We start from the raw sequence: 24,104 nt of genomic DNA on the forward strand, positions 1-24,104 counted from the left end.
AGAAGAAGAAGAAGAAGAAGAAGAAGAAGAAGAAGAGGAGGAGGAAGAAGAAAAGGAGGAGAGGAGAGAGGAGAGAGAGGGAAGGAGGGAAGGAAGGAGGGAGAGAGAGACAGACAGAGAGAGAGAGAGAGAGAGAGAGAGAGAGAGAGAGAGAGAGAGGAAAGATGGGAAAGGGGAAGGAGAGAAAGAGACAGAAGGGGCAAAAAGAGTCACAAACTTTAATTGGCAAAGGGGAGTCCTCCCAGAGCTACAGATATGTGAAAAAAAACCAGCACCCCAACATGACTGTTAATTCTTAGGAGCTGCACCTCTGGAGACTGACAAGCATGAATTCATTAAGTGAGATCATTTACTTTCTAGCAACTCTGAGATTTCATTTCACTCTTGGATCCCAAAGCACCCCAACCATTGTGTGTTCTACTGCCTATGTGAACCTGGAGTCAGGAAGACCTGAATACAAATCCAGTCTCAGATACTTCCTAACTGTCTGACCCTGGACAAATCACTTAACCCTGTTTACCTCAGTTTCCTCATCTGTAAAATGAGCTGGAGAAAGAAATGGCAAGCCACTCCAGTATCTTGGCCATGAAAACTCCAAATGGGGTCACAAAGAGTCAGATATGACTGAAACAACTAAATAACAACAATGTGAACCAGTATGACATCCCCATACTTTCTTGCTTTGTGTTGTTTCCTCACCATCCATGATTGTCTTTTGTGCAATAAGCATATGGTATCTTATTCATACAAAGATGTTTAAAGTAGCTCTTTTTGTAGGGGCAAATACCTGAAAACTGGAAAAATGCTGAATGTCATGAAATACCGTTGTGCTGCAAGAAGGAATAAAGGGGATGATTTCAGAAAAAATCTGGGAAGATTTGTATGAACTGATACAAAGTAAAGTGAGCAGAACCAGGAGGAAAGTTATACAATGACAACATTACAAGACTCAGGAGCTCTGTTCAATGCAGTGTTCAGTCAGGATTCTGGAAGGTCAGTGATAAAGACCTCATTTCTCACCTTACTGCACTACTTTGGAACTTCTCTGACTGACCACATGCCTGCCTTGAGTACTTTCTTCTCCCCACCCCCCCCTTCTAGCTTCTTTTTGTGTGTTGTCTTCCCTCATTAGATTGTAAGCTCCTTGAGGGCAGGGACCATCTTTGTTTTTTTAATTTGAATAAATGTTTATTGATTTATCCACTGGTGAAGCATGCGACCCACATGCTAGCCAAGAGATGATGAACTAATAAGATGAGACACACATTTTTGGATGTGGTCAATATGGGAATTTGTTTAACTTGACTAGGCTTATTATATGAATTTTCTTTTTCTTTCTCCTTTTGGGGGTAGGGAGAGGATTTTTTTTTGGAGGGGGGGGGAGACAGGGCAATTGGGGTTAAGTGACTTGCCCAGGGTCACACAGCTAGTTCTTTTGTGTTGTGTCTGAGGCCGAATTTGAACTCAGGTCCTCCTGACTCCAAGGCCGGTGCTCTATTCACTGAGCCACCTAGCTGCCCTGAGGATTTTTTTTCAAATGAGTACTGGTTCCAGAGTTAGAGTTTCTGGACCTTGAGATAGTCACTTTATCTCCCTAGACCTCAGTTTCCCTATCTGTAAAATAAGGGAATCCGACTAGCTCGCCTCTGGGGTCTTTTTCTGCTCTAGAGATATGACTGTATGATTAAACTGGAATCAGTGAGGCCATTTACAACCATTGAGACCTCAATGGGCCTTTCTTCAGATTAACTCCAACTTGGCCAAAAAGAAATAATTTCTCTCTGAATGGGCCTGTTTTCTCCAGCAAGGAAGAGGGAACCAAAGCACTTTGCTTCCTCTTTTACAGTAAGGAACAAACATGGAGGGTAAGTATGGCTTAACCTGTCTTCCAGGGCCCCAACACTTAACTTTAACCCTACCAGGTATATTGGGTCCAAGTATCTCCAAATCCAATGGGAGGGAACCTGGAGTTGTTTTTTTTTTTAAGCAATTGGGGTTAAGTAACTTGCTCAAGGTTACACGGCCACTTATTTCTGGGTGTGGTGCTGAGTATCTGAGCCCAAATTTGATCCAGGTCATCCCGACACTGGAGCCGGTGCTCTTACTTGCCGAGCCACCTGGCCGCCCCTGGAACCTGGAGTTCTTGCTCCACTCTGACCCTCAGGTCCACTCTCCTTTTCCCTAGGTTCTAGAGCTTAGCCCCGTGGCTTGGAGATGGACATGGTCATCCCACTACTTCAATAAGCAAGGAATCACCGACTAGAATTCTTGGAGTAAGATGGGCCTTTCCAATTACCCTACAGCTGAACTTTCTACATATGTCCAGGGGCTTGTCTCACTTTTCTCTCTGTATTCCCAGAGCTAAACTAGTGCTTGACACAAAGTGCTCCATAAATACTCGTTCATTCATTCTTTAGTGGAAAAGGGGCTGGTTTCAGAGGAGACCTTCATTCAAGGCCTGCCCTAACCTACTGGCTGAATGATCTCTTACCAGTCCCTAAACATTTCAAAGTCCCCAGGCTACTCTCTGTGACCCTAAGCAGCAGAGCTCATCCACATTGGTAGAGGGGATTTCCTCACTGGGAGTTTCCTATACCCATGATTCAAAGGTCCAGTCAAAACAACAAGAGAACAATATAAACTAACATTGACTGAGTAGGTCCCAGGAACATCAGTACAATCCTTTGATGTCCTCCAATCCATTTTCCTTCTCCCCAAGGCCAAGATGGAAGAAATGAGGAGATGCCTTTAAAAAGGGTGGGACTTTCCTGGTTCTCAGTTACCAGAAGCTTCCAGAGACAAGTCAAGGGAAAAGGATGTGGTTGCTGAACCACTGATAGGGATCTTAGAAATTCAATTCAACTCAACAAACATATATTAAGCACCTACTATGTGCAAAGTCTATGTGAGATGGGGAAATTATAGCAAATACAAATAGTCAAAGTAGAAAAAACAGCAAAACTCTAGCCAATTTCAGCAGTCCATGTTAGGGCCCCATTGTCAAAACAAAAGACTCCATAACTCCTTTTCATTAATATTCCAAATATCTGATTAACTCTTTTGGGAGCAATGTGTCCAAAAAGAGCGTTTTTAAAAAGATGTTTATGGTGTCAAAACAAAATGGATTGAAAAGAATTTTTAAAGGAAGTTTCATTGATTCATTGATCTAAAGCTGAAAAGTATCTAGAAGGCCATCCACTCCAATTCTCCATCTTCACAGATGAGGGAACTGAGACCTGGGGAAGATTATGTGACTTGAACCAGGTCACAGGCAAAAAAAATAGAAGAGCCAAGACTTGAACTCAGTTCCTTTGACTTCAAATCCAGTAAGTTTTATATAGTATCAGACTGCCTCTTAGATTTATGTGAACTAAGGCAGAGTATATGTCTATGTCTATTTATGTCTATGTCTAAGTCCATATCTACACCTGGCTTTGTCTGTGACAGTATCTATGTCCATGTCTATATCTGTCTATTACTCTGTCTGTCTATGTCTACATACATGTCTATGTCTATGTCTTTGTCTATCACAGTGTGTATGTCTATGTCTATATCTTTGTCTATTACTGTGTCTATGTCCTTATCTATGTCTATGTCTATGTCTATATCTATGTCTATGTCTATATCATGTCTATATCTATGACTGTGTCTACATCCATGTCTATGTCTATTTCTATATAGAGTACTAGAACTGGAGTAAGAAAGACCTGAGTTCAAACTGGGCTTCAGCTAGCCATGTGACACTGAGTAAATCACAATCTCTCTTAGTTTATTTTCTCATCCATAAAATAGATAATGATATAAGTACCTCCCAGAGTTTTTGTGAGATTAAAATGAGATATTTGTAAAGTGTTTCACAAACCTTAAAGTACTATATAAATGCTAGCTATTGTCATTTTTATTTTTATTTATTACTACAAAATAACCTTGGATAGGAAGACCCTTGTACCTGCGAGATTAGGAAAGGCCTCTTGCAGAAGATGTCTCTTGAGCTGAGTCAGGAAGAAAACCAGGGACCACGATGCATTCTAAGCATGGGGTAGAGTTAGGGGGGACACCAAGGTTTCAAAAGAGAACAAATAAAGAGAGGGAGAAATAATTTTGAGGGACAGAGTCAGAATCCAGAAAGATTTGACAGATACTGGGCCAAATTTTAGGCAATTAGCAAATGTGTGTTGACTTTTCAAAAATGATACTCAGTAGGCAAAAACAAAAAGATTTGGGATGAACTTGGCATCAAAAAAACCAACTTCACAAATACAAGATGGAGAAAGTAAGGCTAGACAGCAGTTTACCTGGAAAAGACCTGGGAGTCTTAGTGGACTGAAAGCCAAGACTACAATGGGATGTCTCAGACAAAAGAGCTAAATGCCATCTTAAGCTACTACATCTGAAGTAGTGATTTCAGTTCCAGCGGGCAAGGACATAGGCAATCTGAAGAGTATCTAGGAAAGAACTTTCATGCTAGTAAAGGCCCCAAGATCATGCCATGAGTGGATTGGTTGAAGGACTGTTTAATCTGAAGAAGAAAAGATTTAGCAGGGAAGATTATTCTAGGAAAAGAAATTAAACTTGTTCTTCTTGGTCCCAGAACTAGGAACAAGCATAGAAATTGCAAAGAGGCAGATTCAAGTTTGATATAGGGATATACTTCCTATAAATCATCCAAAAAGTAGAGGTAGAGTTTTCTCCTTGACTGGACATCTTTAAGCTGAGGCTAGCTACTTGCTTGTTGGGTATGTTGTGAAGGGGATTCCTACTCAGATATGGGCTACACTAAATGATTGGTGACATTCCTTCCCACTCTTCCTCTTGCTGGGCCTCATCTGTAAAGTGAGAAGTTTGGACCAGATGATCCCAAAAGTCCCTTCAAGTTATTGATCCCTTGATCCTATGGTCTGGGAGAGTTATCACTGAATTTTCATTGTGTCCTAGCACTATAGAGTTACAAAGGGAAATTCCTGGTCCAGACCAAGAATTGATACTGTATTCCAAGGCTAATTAGAAATGATTGGGAGACTGGATGCCCCACTCCTTTCTATTAACATAAATCACCAAAAGACTAGATATGGCAATGATATGAACCAGATGGTCACAGATGTCCTTGAAAGAGAAATGGATTTTGGAGTCAGGGAGGCCCTGGGTTTGAATTCCAGTTCTGTTCCTTACCCTGGACCTCTCTAATTCTTAGTTTCTTCATCTGAAAAATGAAAGGGCTGGGCTAGATGACCTCTAGATCTACTTCTAAATCTAGGAATCTATGATCTCTGAAATTCTGTGGTTTTATGAAAACAGACACTGGGAAGAGATGACCTGAAAACAAAATGGGCTACAGAGTTGGAAGGGAAGCCATAGAGTCTAGCCCCCATCATTCTGTGGTCCCCAGGCAGAAAGGGTCTTGGGCAAGCCTCACAATTTGGCAAGAGGAAAGTGTCCTCAACTGATTTTGAGAGTTAGGGGGGACCAAATGGATCATGTAGAACTCTCCCATCTTACAGATGAAAAAACTGAGTCTCAGCAAGGTGAAGTTGAAAGAACACCAGATTTGCAAGCTGAGGACCTGGATTCCAAAGCTAGGCCTGTCTCCTGCTATTTGTGTGGCCTTGGAATCATCAGTTCCTTTTTCTGGACCGTAGACTCATTATCTCCAAAATGAGACAGTTGAACTTAGCCTCTTTTGAGGTCCCTCCCAGTTCGGATCTATTGATGCCCTATGATTCCAATGACTAGAACCTGGGTCTCTTGACTTCTCCGGACTCTTTCCGAGCAACCATCCTGCCCTCTGCAGAGAGCACAGCCCACCAAGGATCCTTCCCACACATAGTATATTAACATTTATAAACTACTTTAAGGTTTACATTTGATCCTACAACAACTCTGGGAGGTAGGTGCCATTAGTATCCTCATTTTATAGATGAGGAAACTGAGACTTGGAGAGATAAAATGATATGCCCAGGGTCACACAGACAGTAAATGTCTAAGGCTAGATTTGAATTCAGATCTTCCTGACTCCAGGTCCAGCTCTGTGCACTATCTAGCCATCACACATTTCAGGAAAGCAGAAATGTTCAATAAACTATTATCCCCTTGTATCTGACACAGAGTGGGTGCCTAAAAATTCTTGATTGATTGATTTCTGGATGAGGAATCTTCTCTTAGAATCATAGATTTCAAGCTGGGAGAGACCTTAGAGGCCATTCCAGTCCAACCCCCTCATTTAACTGATGAGGAAACTAAAGTACAGAGAAACTGAAGCAGTTTCCACAGGTCAGCGTACATAGGTGGTCACAAATGCTGCAGCCAGTATTTAAACCCCAGTCCTCTGACTCCAAAGCCAACATGTTTTCCCCTGGATTTTGTGTTTATTTTGTATGAATTTATACATCCCACATTGCTTCCCTGACTAGAATGTAAGTTCTTGGGGGGGGGGGGGGGGATGAGGGAGGAGCCAGGATTGCTTCATTTGTGTCTTTGTATCCCCAGTACCCATGGCAGTGCCTGGCACATAGTAGGTGTTTAATCATTGCTTTCTGAGTGGCCTGTCAGTGAGGGTGGGCCACCCCACTGCCTGCCAGTCACCCTCAGCTCCATTTCCCAGCTGGGTCACAGCAGACCCGAAAGCCAGTGGTTATCTGAGGCCAGGGGGGAATAGCTGAGCTTTAGGTGACAGTTGCTGAGCCGGGTGTGAGCGGCGTAACTCTCATGCCAAGACTGGGCAGTGCTCAGCAAAATCAGAACATGAAAAACCACTGAGGGAATAAATATCCAGAGGTGAGTCATATCGGTCTCCACTTCTGAGGCCTCACTTCTCGGCTCTGATCTCCTGCCTCCTCCCTCCCCCATCTCCTCCTGTGACTGCACTGGCTGACCCTTTTCAGAATGACCTGGCGAAACAAATAGGAAACCTGGGGTGTGTGTGAAAATGGACACACGCATGTATCATGTGAAAACAATTTCTCTTCACCCCCATCCCTTTTACTGTCACCAACAAAGATTGCAAAAACTATCTTGATAAGAATGATTTTCAAGAAAATTCCAAAGGACTAATGATGAAGCATACTATCAGTCCCCAGGGAAAGATCTGATATTGCTTGAATACAAACTGAAGCATGCTATTTGTCAAAGAAGGAGGAGGAGGAGGAGGAGGAGGAGGAGGAGGAGGACAGATAGTTGAGATGATGATAATGATGGAGAAGGAGAAGGAAGAAAAGGATAATGATTTTTTCTGATCACCAGACTGTATTGCCAGATGCTTTTTTTGCCCAGAATCTGACTTTCAAAATAAAAAAAAAAACTTTCAAAATCATTTTTAAAGGCACATGCTAATAAAATGTTTCTAAAGTGACAGACCTATGTATAAATAATCATACATCTAGGGCTAGAAGGGACCTGAGAGATTATCTAATCCTCTTTCCTTATTTTACAAATGAGGAATCTCAGGCTTGACAAGTTTAAGTGGCTTACCCAAGGTGATACAGGTAGTAAATAAGAGAGGCAGGATTCAAACCTAGGTCTTCTCATTCAAGAATCTTTGTATCAGTCCTTTGGAACCATCCAATTTAGATGGCATTTTAGAATCTTCTGAGCTTTCCTCATCTGAAAATGGAGTTGGGGGTGGGGATGGACTAGATGGCTTTCCTTCCTGCCCTAAAGTCTATGATCCTATAATCCCAAGAGAATAGTTAATGCACCCCCAAGCATGACTCTTCTCTCCATAATAGTCTATAAGGCTGATGTCTAGCCTTTGCCTGAAGCCCTGAGTCAAAGGTCATGTTTTTGTCAATCTTCATAGCCTCAGTACTTAGCAGAGGGTCTGACACACAGTATATCACACTTACGTAACATTATATAAATAATATATAATAAATTCCAACATAGCATACTTATTGTAGAATGCAAATTGTATAATATGTAATAAATGCCATATTGTATGCTAATGGGGCAGCTAGGATGTACAGCAGATAGATCCCTGGGCTTGGAATCAGGAATTCTCATCTTCATGAGTTCACATCTGGCCTCAGACACTTCCTAGCTGTGTGACCCTGTGCAGGTCACTTAACCCTGTTTGCCTCAGTTCTTCATCTATGAAATGAGATGGAGAAGAAAATGGCAAAATGGCACAGTGTCTTTGCCAAGAAAACCCAAATGGGGCTATGGAAGACAACTGAACAGCACCTATGCTTACTATATAATGCTAATTTTATAGTATGTAAATAAATATTGAGTGATATCTACAATAATGAACTTCTGTGCCTCAATTTTCCCACCTGGTACATAGTAGGTGCTTAATAAGTGCATGTAGACTAAGTCATTTCTTCTTCCAGTAATAATAAATTATTTGAGAGATGCATAATTAATTTTAATTATAGAATTAATTAGTTAATGAATGAGTGATTTGATTACTTTAAGAGAGATATATAATTGATTCTCCTATCTGAATAACGCATTCAAATTGTTATTAATAATATGATGATAATGGATTGGCACAACTGGAGGGAGTACCTGAATGAATAAGGCCTCAGAGCCATTGGGAATCGCTGAGATGATGAACACAGTATTTCCTGCTCTAAACTCTTCCACCCTTCAAATAACAATGTATTGTAGAAAGAGCACAAGCCTAAAGTAGAATGTAAACTCCTTGAAGACCTGAACTGTCTCACTTTTGGTACCATCAGTGCTAAAGCACAGTATGCAGGCATGCAATAGGTGCTTAATAAACGCTTGTCAAGCAATTAATTTATTCCACAAATCTGGATTCTAGTTTCAAATCTGCCACTAATTGAGTGCATAACTTTGTATAAATCACTTCCTCCCTCTATGCCTCTATTTCTTAATTTGTAAACTGAGGAGGTTGGACGGGGTCAGAGGCAACACTCATTTTAGGAAGGAAGAGTTGCCTTTCATTTCCAAGAAGCCCTGAGATCATAGGTGGGTGTGAGACTGACAGTAAAGTGCTTGAATGGGAAGAGGGTTGTACCAGAGAGCATGGCTGTGGTCTGCTGGGAATCTCAGCCTACCTTAGAAATGGCTGTTCCCTGGAACCCCACTTTGGTAAATTACTAGTAGGTACACATTGTTAGATATGGTCACTAAAGTGCCTTCTAGCTGTGATGGGGTATGCTCCAAGGCCACTCCCAACTCTCATTTTTTTACTCTCAAGTAGTAGTTCACAAAGAGTGGTCCAGGAAATCCTGTGGGTCCCCAATATTCCTTCAAGGGCTCTGAGAGTTCAAAACTATTTTCATAATAATGTGAAGATGCTTTAATTTCTACTATGGTAAATACTGATAGGTATGATCCGCAAAAACAAAAGATCTCTAGCTGATGGTCCTCAATAATGTTTAAGAGTTTAGTAAGGGGATCCTGGGACCAAAAAATTTGAGATCCTCTACTTTAAGGTCTCTCCAGTCTAACCAGGTTTTCTGATAACTCAGATCTAATAGAAAGACTTTTCTAGCTTGGATATCCTCTGTCTTAAGGTTCATCCCAACTGAAACATTCTCTGTTTTAAGGTCCCTCCCAGCTCTGACATTCTCTGTGTTCTAAGGGTCCTCCCAGCTCTGACATTCCATGTTCTAAGGGCCATCCCAGTTATGACATTCCATGTTCTAAGGGCCCTTCCAGCTCTGACATTCTCTGTTGTAAGGGTCCTCCCAGCTCTGACATTCTCTGTTCTAAGGGCCCTCCCAGCTCTGACATTCCCTGTTCTAAGGGTCCTCCCAGCTCTGACATCCTGTGTTCTAAGCCCCTCTCCATCTCTGATTCTCTCTGATTCTTTATCTTCTTTGCTCTTTGCATGGCCCTCACCCCCATTCACTCACATGAGCTCCTAGTCCTCGAAGGTTCTTGGCCCTGCCCCTCTTGAGCTAAGCTGATGGATGACAAATGGAGAAGTCACAACCTGTGTTCTCCTCCCAACTGAACATTTTTCAAAAGTTAATGAATGAATGAGTGATTTGATTACTTTAAGAGACATATATAATTAATTCTCCTATCTGAATAATGCATTTAAATTGTTATTAATAATATGACGATAATGAATTGGCACAACTGGAGGGAGTACCTGAATGAATAAGGCCTCGGAGCCATTGGGAATCACTGAGATGATGAACACAGTATTTCCTGCTCTAAACTCTTCCACCCTTCAAATAACAATGTGTAGTAGAAAGGGAGGGGTCTTAGAACACAGAATGTCAGAGTTGGAAGGGCCCTTAGAACAGGGAATGTCAGAACTGGGATGGCCCTTAGAACATGGAATGTCAGAGCTGGGAGGGCCCTTAGGACACAGAAAGTAGAATGTAAACTCCTTGAAGGCCTGAACTGTCTCACTTTTGGCACCATCAGTGGTGAGAAACAAGTGGTCTTGGGAGGACGTTTGGGGTTGGGCTTGTGGTGGTTGGTTCTGTCAAAACCGAGAGAAAAACAGACAAAAAGTGAGATACCAGGAGAGACAGAGAGAAAAAGCAATTCGACAGAAGAGGGACAGAGACTGAGAAAGAGATAACGAGACACGTGGTGAGTGTCAACGATGCAGAGGAAGGGAGAAAGAAAGAAAAAAAAATCCTTCAAGTCAGATTGAAAACTGAGACTAAGAGACAAATGAGTGAGAAGATTTAGGCAGAGGAAAAATCAACCTCTGACTTCCATGAAATAGACCCAGCCGAGCCAACTGCCAAATGACTAAGCCCCAGGCAGGCCTGGAGGAGATTGTCCCCCACCCCAGCCTTGGGCCCAGGCTCCTTTGGAGCTTCAACTCGGCCCACTCCCGGGGAAGCTCCATCCTTTACCTTTCTCTCCACTGGCAACCCCTGCTGAAACTCCTGGTGGGGAGGCTAGGACCTGCCCAAGATCCATGCCCTCCCTGCCTATTAGCCCTTCCTCTGCCCTTATGGCCCTTCCAGATGGCATCTGTACTTCTTATTGTTCAGTCGTTTTTAGTCATGCCCAACTATTTGTGTCCCCATTAGCGGTTTTCTTGGCAGAGATACTAGAGTGGTTTTCCATTTCCTTCTACAATTCATCTTACAGATGAGAAAATTGAGGCAGACAGGATTAAGTGACTTGCCCAGGGTGACACAGCTAGGAAATGTCTGAGGCTGAATTTGAACTAAGCTCGTCTTGACTCCAGTCTCTGTGCTCTATCTACTGCACCACCTAGTGCCAGACACTGGAAAGCACTTTACAAATATTACCTCATTTTATCCTTACAATAAGCTTGAGACCAGGTGCTGTCATTATCTCCATCTTCCAGCTGAGAAAACTGAGGCAAACAGAGGTTGAGAGACTTGCCTAGCTAGTAAGTATCTGAGGCTGGATTTGAACACAAGTCTTCCTGACTCCAAGCTCATTGTTCTGGCCACTGTGCTGCCTGGCTGTCTCAGAGGATGAGTCATGCAGGAAAGTCTGCCTTCAGGGAAAAGGAAATGGCAAACCACTTCAAGGCTGGGAGACTGGGGCAAGAGAGAGGTCATGCGTGACCTGGGGGACCCCACTAACTCCTGCCTGGAGGCAGTGCTCCCTCTCTGGTGCTGTCCATGGCAGCTCCGGGTCAGCAGCTAGCAAGACTGCAGAATGAGTGAGCTGAGAGCCAGCCCACAGAACTTCAGAAAAGCCTGCAAAGGCTTGCACAAACTGACGCAGAACCAGGAGAGCATTGTGCACAGTGACAGCAACATTGAGATGACTGCTTTTGCAAGGATCTGAGACAACTCCAAAAGACTCATGATGGAAAATGCTCTGAAGGCCTAGAGAAAGAACTATGGAGTCTGAATGCAGACCAAAGCACACTATTTTCTCTTTTCTTTTTTCTTCTCTTTGACTTTTTCTTTCTCATGGTGTTTTCCTCTGGTCCTAATTCCTCTTCACAACATGACTAATGTAGAAATATGTTTAATATGATTGTACATGGATAGCTTATGTCAGTTGCATACCATCTTGGGGAGGGGGAGAGGAAGGAGGGGGAGAAAATTTATAAAAGTAAATGTTGCGGGGGGTGGCAAGATGGTACAGTGAATAGAGCACCAGCCCTGGAGTCAGGAGGACCTGAGTTCAAATCCAGCCTCAGCCACTTAACACTTACTAGTCATGTGACCGTGGGCAAGTCACTTTCTCCCCTCCAAAGAAAAAGCCCCTCCCCCAAAAGTAAACATTGCAAACTAAAAATAAATAATTTTTTTTAAAAAAAGGACAACCCATAAAGAACTTCCCACTCCCCCAAACTAACCATCCCTCAATCCCAATCCTCCCTTACCCCTGAACCTAATCTAGTCCTTTCTCTTCCTGGAACCTCAATCTGTTCATCTGTGAAATGGGCTTGATGCAACTACGCTGACCCCCATTATATTGTGTTTCAAAATAGAACCTGTTGTTCAGTTGTGTCTGACTCTTTGTGACCCTGTGGACCATAGCTCTCCAATGCTGTCCATGCGATTTTCTTGGAAAACAACCTGGAGTGGTCTTATTCTCCCCATCCTAGTCAGATGAAACCAGGAGCATGTACATGACCTTATTGTTGCTTCTATCTCTGTTGTGTGAAGTCAATAAGCATTTATTAAGTGCTACTATGTACCACAGTGGATTAAGTGCCAGGCCTAAAGTCAAGAAGACCTGAGTTCAAATCCAGCCTCATACACTTCCTAGCTATGTGACCCTGGGCAAGTCACTTCATCGTGTTTGCCTCAATTTCCTCATCTGTAAAACAAACTGGAGAAGGAAATTACAAGCCATTTCTGTATCTTTGCCAAGAAAACCCCCAATGGAGTCCGAGGTGACCAAAATGTCTGAACAACAATGAAAGTGAACTAGGCACCCTATTAAGTGCTGAATACAAATAAAAGCAAAAAGAAAGATAATTCCTGCCTTCAAGGAGCTTATATTCTAGTAGGGGGTGGGAGATAACACATAAAAGAAAGGTAAAATGTGTGGGGGGAATGTTGAGGTTTCATGGTTTTCCACAGTGAGACTGTCTCAAAGAATTCAGACTCAGACCACCTCCAATCCAAATGAAGGCATTTATTGAGAGTGACATTCTCCAGTAGGCTGGGTTCCAAGGAGGAACCAGCATTCTATTAAGAAAGACAGGCAAATTTATAGTGTAATGATGCTTATTACACAACAGAAATTACAGCTATTAATATGGGATTTCCTACAATACATACAGAAAAACCTATGGGGGGCATTAATATATGATAATGATACTATAATAAGCCTTTCTTCACTGTAAGTTCTCCTCAAATTCAGCTTCTGCTATTACTGAGCAGGTGTCTGCTTAGGGAAAGTCTCTTCTCTTGTTTTGGGTCCACATTCTGCTTGGGCATTCTGGTGGTGCTGCTTTTTGATTGGCTGGCTGTTGTGGTCCTGTCTGAGATTAGATGGATTGAGTGCATGGACACACCTGTTGTTTTGGTGTGGAATATGAGGACTGGGTCTGGGGGCAGGGGCTAGCTAGAGGCAGTGGCTGGGATTCCATCACATGAACACACCTGCTGTTCTGGGAGAAAGATGAGTTCATGGACACACCTGTCGTTCTAGTGAGCAGTGAGGTATATATGAAGAAGTTAAGATATTGAGTCAGGGGCAAGGCAGGGGGCAGTGGCTAGCTAGAGGCAGTAGGCCTGCTGTTCAGTGAGGCCTGTGATTGAATTTAAGGGCCTGTGATGTGATTAGAACCAGATTGTGTAGCCAAATCAGGGTATGCCTGTGAGGCCCATAAGTAAGTTAGAATATTGGGGCTGGGGCAGTTTTATTAGGATTCCATCAGATGGTGTAGATAAAGAAGAGTCAGGAGCATAGCCAAGAAAGAAGTAAAGATGTGAACGTGGCTGATCCTCGAAATGAATGTACTAGAAAGAAGTGACCAATCAGAGAAAGGAGCCACAGGGCAAAGTCATCTTTGAGGGTGAGAAGGCTTCTGGGAAGTGGTAGAAAAAGAAATGTGAAGCAGAATCAGGACAGGAGTGAAATAGAGATGTGTCCATCCTTTCCCACCGTTACGGAGTAATATCTCCTCTTTGAGTTCATATGGTAATTTACCACTGCCAAATAAATCTACCACAACAGAGAAATTATAGAAGTAAAAATAAAGATTTTATGATATTTTAGTATGGGCTCAGGTGGTAGAAAAATATGCCTGGACAAAGAATTGGATTCTAATGAGACTTTTTAAAGACAAAATTATGTCAGAGAGACAGAGAAATAATATTTGACATAAAGTAATCTAGCCATCTATCCTTTTAGACTATAAAAGTTGAACAAACTTAGTTATATATAATCATAATCTCATACATACATAAAGGAAAAAAAGAAGTTAAACAGACTGTATAAGTAAACTAAGTCCAGTTACAGATTAATCTTTATTTAGAGGGTTCACAATGGGATGATTGAGAAGAGATTTATGTCACAAAGACAAACTCTCTTAGAACCAAGAAAAACACTTCACATGTAGTTAAATCATCTTGGTTTCTTTTTGTTTCTTTGGTTTCTTATCTGAGGAATATCAAAAAAAATCTTCCCTTAATATTATCATTCCATGAGTCAGGTTTTAGACAGATAAGGTTAATATTAACAGGAAACAGGCTTCAGTTAGCCAAATGTTCCAGAAGGAATGGCATAGTAAAATTGAATAACGGGAAATTTTTTAAAATTCCCATCTACACCACTGTCCTTTATTCTCCAAAAGGACCATGACATTGGGATGTCATGGCTTGCAAGTGAATCAGATTGACGTGAAACAGGGCTGTGCAAAGTCACCAACCTCACTCTTTCCTCCAGAGTCTTTTGGGTCCAGTGGCAAGATGTAGATCAGGATGACTGGAGACGGCCTCAATGCAATGGGAGGTCTTGGCCTTTTTGAACTAAGGTCTTTCCCAGGTCTCAAATTGTCTGAGGCACCCATTCAGTAATTAAGGGTAGGTAAGAAATAACCCAAAGAATATATTCTTTTACCTCGTTAAAAAACAAAACAAAACAAAATCAATCTGGAAGGGGAAGACCCTCAAGGTTTCTGGTCAAAACAGAAACAATTGCTATTTACACTCACTCTGAGCCATCAGAGACCAAACAATGATCAAATGAGGCTTGGGTTGGGACCTGTTGTTGACCAATCCATAAGAGCCAGAGTGATTTGGGTTTAAGGCATGATCCTTAAAAAAAATCTAGCACCCAAACCCCAAGATATCTTGCTAGGTGTCAGTGATAAAAATTTATATTCCTTTGGGCAGAGCATCCACAGGTAAAGGTATGATTCCATGTGTGGACAGAGGGAGAGGAGGAAGGTAGAGGAGGAGGGAAGGAAGGGAGGAAGTATTAGAGACAGTTGCAACCTTATGAGACCTAAAAGATCAGAAGAGTGAGCTTTCAGAGGTCAAGAAACCAGTGTCTGTGCCAGAGTTTTCCAGCAACCTAGAATAGGCAAGATGCTGGGACAACCCTAAGTAGTAGGCTTTAGGATGCTGCCCAGTGGTAGCTGAGATTCTGCATCCAACAACAAGGAAGAGACCTGTCCATCAACTGCGCCACATTGAGAAGTGAACATGATGGGGCAAATACCATGAAGCAACTCCTTGAAATTTAAGCCTACTTTCCCCAGGCACTGAATATCTACAGAAGGTCCCAACAACTTAACCTTGATCTCTCATCTTGGTGAGGAGCAAAGCAAAGATTACCTGGGCGCCAAAGATTACCTGGTAATGTGGCCCTTGGTGTTGGAGAGAATTATTTTTAACATCTGTACTTACTAGGTCTTCTCAGTAAATATCCCTTGGTAAAAGCTAATTGAGGTTAATTGGTTAAATGATACTGAAGCAATTTATGCATTTATCAAGAACCTGCTTTGTACCAGGCATGTAGCCAGGGCTAAGCATTGATGATAATCAAAGGATTATCTCTCAGATAAAATAAAAAATAAAAAAATAAAAAATAAAACAAATAAAAACCACTCTCAGAGAGTTCACAGTCTAATGGGGAACAATACAAAAACTGCTGTGTACAAATGAGTTGTAGGTAAGGCAAATGAGAACTAATCAACAGTGGAAAGACAGTAGCATTTAAGGAAATCAGAATCCACTGGTCAATAAATGCCATAGGGAGATAATAACTATAATTGGCTGTTGCTATGGAGAGAACAACATTGGAATGGAGGCTCAAGCTGAAAATGGTAGAAATCCATACCCAGTCTCTCAGGAACACATCTGGAGTCCTGATGGGAAGATGCAGCCAATCTCATTCTGCTGACCCAACCTCCTAGTTGGGTCAGGTTGTGCTGAGCTTCACTATATTACCATGGATACAATGTTAACCTGAAAGTTTGGTTAAAGGAGACAAACAGGATAGAAAATAAACATTTTTATCATGAATTCCCTTAAAGCTAGCAGATACGTGCTTGCAGGGAGCCAGAATCTAAATTCTGACTGCCTGATAAAAGATTGAGACAGTTTTTACATCTGGATAATCCCAGGATGTCTGTGTCCCTCAGATTTACGGCCTCCATATGTTTTTCATCCATGCCATCACAAAGGAAATTTCTTAGTTGTAAATACAAGACAGCTGACAAGGTAGTGTCAACCAGATCTCAGAATGTGTTTTCCAAACCCGACACTTTTTCCACTTCAATCAACAGACTTTATTAAGTGCTTCTTATGTTCCAGGCATTGCGCTAAGTTCTGGGGCTATAAAAATAAGCAAAATGCCCGCTGCTGAGGTCCCTTCCAAATTTCCAATTGTGTGACTCTGTGGAGGTCATCTAGATAGAGAGGAGGTCCGTTCCCTCTCCTCACTCTTCCCTCCCTTCCCACTTCTTCTGATGACAATCTAACTCCCTGATCTTCTCCTCAGGCTTCCTTCCACCCTAACCCTCATGCGGCCATAGACCAAGGACCATGAAGTGTGGTGAGACTGAACCACCTGGGGAGGAAATGGTGACCCACCCTCCTTCAGCCATTCTCCAATTGATGGGCATCCCTTCAATGTCCAATTCTTTACCACCACAAAAAGAGCCACTATAAATATTTTTGTACATGTGGGTCCTTCCCCTTTTAAAAAAAAAAATCTCTTTGGGATACAGACCTAGTAGTGATATTGTTGGATCAAAAGGTATGCAGAGTTTTATAGCCCTTTGGGCATAGTCCTAAATTGCCCTCCAGAATGGTTGGATCAGTTCATAACTCCGTCGACAATGCATTAGTGTCCCAATTTTTCTACATCCCTTCTAACATTCGTCATTTTCCTTTTCTGTCATATTAGCCTATCTGATAGGTGTGAGGTGGCACCTCAGAGTTATTTTAATTTGCATTTCTCTAATCAATTGTAATTTAGAGCATTTTTCCATATGACTATAGATGGCTTTGATTTATTCTGAAAACTGATTTGTTCATATCCTTTGGTCATTTAGCAAATGGAGAATGACTTGTCTTCTTATAAATTTGACTCAGTTCTCTATATGCTTAAGAAATAAGGCTTTTATCAGAGAAACTTGGTGTAAAAGAAAAAATTTCCCCCAGTTTTCTGCTTTCCTTCTAATCTTGGCTACGTTTGGATTTGTTTGTCCAAAACCTTTTAATTTAATATAATCAAAATAACCTATTTTACTTCTCATACTGCTCTTTATCTCTTGTTTTATCATAAGTTCTTCCTTTATCCACAGATCTGATGGGAAAAACTATTCCGTGCTCCCCTAATTTGCTTATGATATCACCCTCTATGTCTAAATCATGTACCTATTTTAACCTTGTCTTGGTATACAGGGTGAGATGTTGGTCTATACCTAGTTTCTGCCAAACTACTTTCCAGTTTTCCCAGAAATTTTTGTTAATTAGTGAGTTCTTGTCCCAAAAGCTTGGATCTTTGAGTTTATCGAACACTAAATTACTATGGTCACTTACTACTGTGTATTGTGTACCTAATCTGTTCCACTGATCCATCACTCTATTTCTTACCCTGTACCAGATCATTTTGAGGATTATCATTTTGTATAGTTTGAGATGTTGTTTAGCTAAGTCACCTTCCTTCACATTTCTTTTCATTGATTCCTTTGATGTTCTTGACCCTTTGTTCTTCCACGAGAATTCTGTTATCATTTTTTCTAGCTCTATAAATTAATTTTTTGGTAGTTTGATAGGTATGGCACTGAATAAGTAAATTAATTTAAAGAGAACTATCATTGCTACTATATTGGATTGGCCTACCTATAAGCAATTAATATTTCTCTAGTTATTTAGAGCTTCCTTCAATGGTGAGAAAAGTGTTTTGTAATTGTGTTCATATAGCTCCTGTCCATATAGATTTGTCTTGGCAGGTAGATTACCAAGTATTTTATATTGCCTGCAGTTATTTTAAATGGAATTTCTCTTTCTCCCTCTTGCTGCTAGATTTTCTTGGTAACATATAGAAATACTGATAATTTATGTGGGTTTATTTTATATCCTGCCACTTCCCTGAAGTTAATTATTTCAACTATTCTTTTAGTTGATCCTCTAGGATTCTCTAAGTATACGATCATATTTGCAAAGAATGATAGTTTTATTTCCTCGTTAACTATTCTAATCCTTTTATTTCTTTTTCATCTCTTATTTCTATAGCTAACATTTTTAATACAATATAGAATAATAGTGGTGTTAATGGGTATCCTTGCTTCACCCCTGATGTTACTGGGAAAGCTTCTAGCTTATCCCCATTACAGATGATGCTTGCTGATGATTTTAGATAGATACTACTTATCATTTTAAGGAAAGCTCAATTTTTTCCCTATGTTTTCCAGTGGTTTTAATAAGAATGAGTATTTTATTTAGCCCAAAGCTTTTCCTGCATCTATTGAGATAATTGTAGGATTTCTGTTGGTTTTGTTATTGATGTGGTCAAATATGCTGAAAATTTTCCTAATTTCCCTAAATTTCCTAACTAGTTCTGCATTCCTGGTATAAATTCTACCTGGTTATAGTGTATGATCTTTATGATATATTGCTGTAATCTCTTTGCTAGTGTTCTATTTAAATTTTTGCATTAATTAGGAAAATTAGACTATAGTTTTCTTTCTTTGTCCTTTTCCTGGCTTAGATATCAACACCACACTTGTGTTGTAAAAGAGATTTGGTTTGACTCTTTCTTTACCTACTTTTCCAAATAACTTATAATAGCATTGGTGGAATTCTTTTTTTTTTTTTTTTTTTGGAAGGGCAATTGGGGTTAAGTGACTTGCTGAAGGTCACATGGCTAGTAAGTGTTAAGTGTCTGAGGTCACATTTGAACTCAGGTCCTCCTGACTTCAGGGCCAGTGCTCTATTTACTGCACCACCTAGCCACCCCTGGAATTCTTTAAATATTTGGTGGAATTCATTCGTAAATCCATTTGGTTTTGGGGATTTTTTTCTTAGGGAACTCATTGATGACTTGTTCAATTTCTCTTTCTAAGATGGAGTTATTTAAATATTCTATTTCCTCTTCTGTTAATCTGGGCAATTTATATTTTTGCAAATATTTATCCATTTTTCTTAGATTATGAGATTTATTAGCATAAAAATTGGCCAAGTAGCTCCTAATGATTGCTTTAATTTCCTCTTCATCAGTGGTGAATTTGTCCTTTTAATTTTGGATACTGGGAATTGTGGTTTTCCTCTTTTTTAATCAATTAACTAATGATTCATTTATTTTATTGTTTTTTTTCCATAAAACCAACTCCTAGTTTTATTTATTAGTTTATTGGTTTTCCTACTTTCAACTTCATTCATCTCTCTTTGATTTTCAGGATGTTTGAATGAGGAGTTTTAATTTGTCCTTTTCCTAGTTTTTTTTTTTAGTTGCATGCCCAATTCATTGATTTGCTCTTTCTCTATTTTATTGATGTAAGTGTTTAATGATATAAATTGTCCTCTAAGTACTGCTTAAGTTGCATCCTATAAATTTTGGTATATTGTCTAATTGTTGTCATTCTCCTTAATGAAATTATTGACTTTTTCTATGCTTTGTTCTTTGACCCACTCATTCTTTAAGATTAGATTATTTAATTTTCAATTAATTTTTCATCTGTTTCCACAGCCCTTAATTGAACTATTTTTATTGTATTATAGTCTGAAATAGATGCATTTAATATTTCTGCTTTTCTACACTTAGTTGTGAGGTTTTTATGCTCTGATACATGGTTAATTTTGTGTGGTTTCCATGTACTATTGAAAAAAAAAATCTATTCCTTTCTATTACAATTCAATTTTCTTCAGTTCTATCATATCTAATTTTTCTAAAATTCTATTCATCTGCTTAACTTCTTTCTTGTTTATTTTTTGGTTAGACTTATCTACTTCTGAAAGGGTAAAGCTAAGGTCCCCTGTTAGAATAGTTTTATTGTCTATTTCCTCCTGTAACTCATTTAACTTTTCCTTTAAGAATTTGGATGCTATGCCACTTGGTGCATATATGTTTAATATAGATAATACTTCATTGTCTGTGGTACCTTTTAGCAAAATGTAGTTTCCCTTCTAATCTCTTTTAAATAGGTTTATTTTTGCTTTTGCTTTGATTGCTACCCCTGCTTTTTTTTTTACATAGATGAAGTAAAATAAATCTTGCTCCTGCCCCTTACCTTTTACTCTGTGTTTCTGTGCTTCAGGTGTGTTTCTTATAAACACCTTGTCAGATTCTATTTTTTTAATCCACTCTGCTATCTGCTTATGTTTAAAGATTGAGTTAATCTCATTCATATTCACAGTTATGATTACTAACTGTGTATTTCCCTCCATTCTATTTTCCTTTCTGTTTAACTTTCTCTCTCTCTGTCTCTGTCTCTCTCTCTTTTGACTCCTCAAAAGTCTGTTTTGCTTCTGACTACCACCTTCCCCTATCTTCCCTCCATTCTATCACCACCACTCCCTTCTCTTATTTCTTTCACCTTCTACTCCCCTGTAGGGCAAGATTGACTTCTATGCCCAACTGAGTATATATGTTATTCCCTCTTCAAGTCAATTCCAATGAGAGTAAGTTTCAAGTGTTACCTGCCACCCCACCGTCTTTCTAAAAACTCCATCATGCCTCTTTTGTGTGAGATAATATACCCCCATTCTAGCACTCCCTTACCCCTTCTCCCACTGCATCCTGCTTTCTCACCCCTTAATTTCACTTTTTTGAAATCATCCCATCATATTCAACTCACACCCATGCTCTTTGTGTATGTATACTACTTCTAAGTGTCCTCATAATAATGACAAAGTTCTTAGGAGTTATGAGTATCATCTTCCCATGTAGGGATGTAATCAGTTTAACTTAATTGAATCCCTTATGATTTCTCTTACATATTTACCTTTTTATGCTGTAGTCTTCTATTTGAAAATCCAATATTCTAATCAATTCTGATCTTTTAAACATGAATGCTTGAAAGTCTTCTATTTCATTAATTATCCATTTCCCCCACTGAAGGATTATACTCAATTTTACAGGATAGGTTATTCTTAGCTGTAATTCTACTTCCTTTGCCCTCTGGAATATCATATTCCAAGCCCTCCGATCCTTTTATGTAGAAGCAGCTAAATCTTGTGGCTTTATGATGTTTGCACTGCTTCTTTCTGGCTGCTTGCAATATTTTCTCCTTGACCTGGGCACTATGGAATTTGGTTATGCTGGGAGTTTCTATTTTGGGATTTCTTTCAGAAAGTAGATTTTTTTTCCATTTCTGTTTTCTGGTTCTAGGATACTGCTTTGATAATTTTGTGAAATATGATGTCTGCTGGGCTATTTTTTTTATCATGACTTTCAGGTAGTCCAATATTTTTAAAATTACCTCTCTTAAATCCATTTTCTAGGTCAGCTGTCTTTCCAATGAGGTATTTTACATTTCCTTCTATTTTCTTTCCATTTTTTTTAACTTTGTTTTATTGTTTCTTGATGTCTCATGGAGTCATTAGCTTCCACTTACCCAATTCTAATGTTTAAGGAATTATTTTCTTCAGTGAATTTTTGTTCCTCCTTTCCCATTTGACCAATTCTACTTTTTAATGAGTTCTTTTCTTCAATGAATTACTGTACCTTTTTTTTCCATTTGGCCAATTCTGTTTTTTAAAGAGTTCTTCTCTTCAGTGGATTTTTGTTTCCTTTTATCATTTGACCAATTCCAGTTTTTAAGGTGTTATTTTCTTCAGTATTGTTTGAGCCTCCTTTACCAAGCTGGTGACTCCCTTTTCATAATTTTCTTGCCTCACTCATTTCTGTTCCCAATTTTTCCTCTACCTCTCTTATTTGATTTTTAAAATTTCTTATTGAGCTCCTGTAGGAATTCTTTTGGAGGTTTTGACCAGTTCACATTTTTCTTCAAAATTTTGCATGTAGCTGATTTGACTTCATTGTCTTCTTCTGAGTTCGTGTATTGATCATCCTTGTCACCATAATAACTTTTTATGGTCAGTTTCTTTTCTTGTTGTTTACTCATTTTTCTAGCTTATTTCTTGACTAATAACTTTATGTTACAGTTCAGCTCTGCTTTGTGGTAGAGAGGGCATTATCCCAAATTTCAGACCTTTCTTGCTGTTATTTTCAGAGCTAGCTCTAGGGGTCTGCAGGTTTTTGGTGTTTTCAAGGTGGTATGATCTAAAGAGAGGTGTGGTCGCTCCTCTCCTGGCTTGTGGTCTGGTCCATGAATGACCACAAGCACTCTTCTCTACCCTGGAACTGTGATCCCAGCCCCTGTACTCCAGCAGCTACAAGTGCTAGTGGTCTGGCGCTCCTCTTAGTTCTGGGACTGCAACTTGGAACTGCAGATATGGGCAATGCAACAGGGTCCTGCACCTAGTGCCAACAAAGGGTCCCTTGTAGTCTCCTTCTGATCAGTCGTCCAACCCCCTTACTATCTGTAGGTTAAGAGCTCCTGAAGCTGCTGCTATGGCTGATGAAATGCCTCCAAGGCCTGCTGCTGGAGCCCTGGTACTGAGCTGCACTATTTGCTCTGGGATCCAGGTCTGTTCATCACCTTGCTTAGGCAGATCTTTCCTGCATGTCAACTAAGTCATACTTGGCTGGAAAATTGTTTCACCCTGACCTTTTTTTGGTCCTGCTGCTCCAGAACTCAATTTGAGGCATTATTTCAAAGTTTTTTGGAGGAGAATTTGGGAGAGCTCAGGTGAGTCTCTGCCTTTGCTCTGTCATCTGGGCTCTACCTCTCTCCTATAACTATATTTCTTACTACACAATTGCATTCCATTATATTCAGATGCCCCCATTTGCTTGATCTTTCTCCAGTCAATGGACTCATTTTCTAATTACTTTTCTACCACCAAAAAAGTTATGTAGAGACTGTTTTGGCAGACTTAGAGCCTTCCTTTTTGTCTCTGACTTCCCCTGGGTACATGCCTAGAAGAAGAAATTGATGGTTCAAAGGGAAATGTTCCAAATTCTTAGCTAACTCCCCTAGATCTCTTCCATCTCCTAGCTTTTTGAAACTTAGCTTTGTCTTGAAAATAACCACATTTCTTCACACGTATAACCCTCTCTCATGTAACTGTCTGACACCTAGGACCAGAAGGACAAGTTAGCATAAGCCTATCTCACCACCTGCAACTTTCAGATCCTTCCTCTACTACTATCTTTCAGTAGACACCTCTTCTCTTTTAAAATTCACTCTATCCAGACTAGATTCTTTTTTTTATTTTTTGGAGGGGGGAGGGCAGGGCAATTGGGGTTAAGTGACTTGCCCAAGGTCACACGGCTAGTAAGTGTTAAGTGTCTGAGGCTGGATTTGAACTCAGTCAGGTCTTCCTGACTCCAGGGCTGGTGCTCTATTCACTGTGCCACATAGCCTCACCCTAGATTCTTTTTTTTCTCCTAATTATTGATCTGGGGCAGCTAGGTGGCACAGTGAATAGAGCACCAACCCTGGAGTCAGGAGTTCAAATCTGGCCTCAGACACAACACTTACTAGCTGTGTGACCTTGGGCAAGTCACTTAACCCCCAATTTCCCTGCCCTTCTCCCTCCAAAAAGCAAAAAAAATTATTGATCTCTTTTATTTTTACGTTATCTTTATTTTCAAGTATATCCTTTCCTCTTCTCCATCCAATGAACCATATTTCATAAGAAGAAAAACAGAAAAGAAGGAAGGAAGGAAGGAAGGAAGGAAGGAAGGAAGGAAGGAAGGAA

This window comes from Petaurus breviceps, unplaced genomic scaffold (genome assembly GCF_028583685.1).
Source record: "Petaurus breviceps papuanus isolate PSGF00001 unplaced genomic scaffold, PetGlider_PUasm1.0 91041, whole genome shotgun sequence".
Lineage (NCBI taxonomy): Eukaryota > Metazoa > Chordata > Mammalia > Diprotodontia > Petauridae > Petaurus > Petaurus breviceps.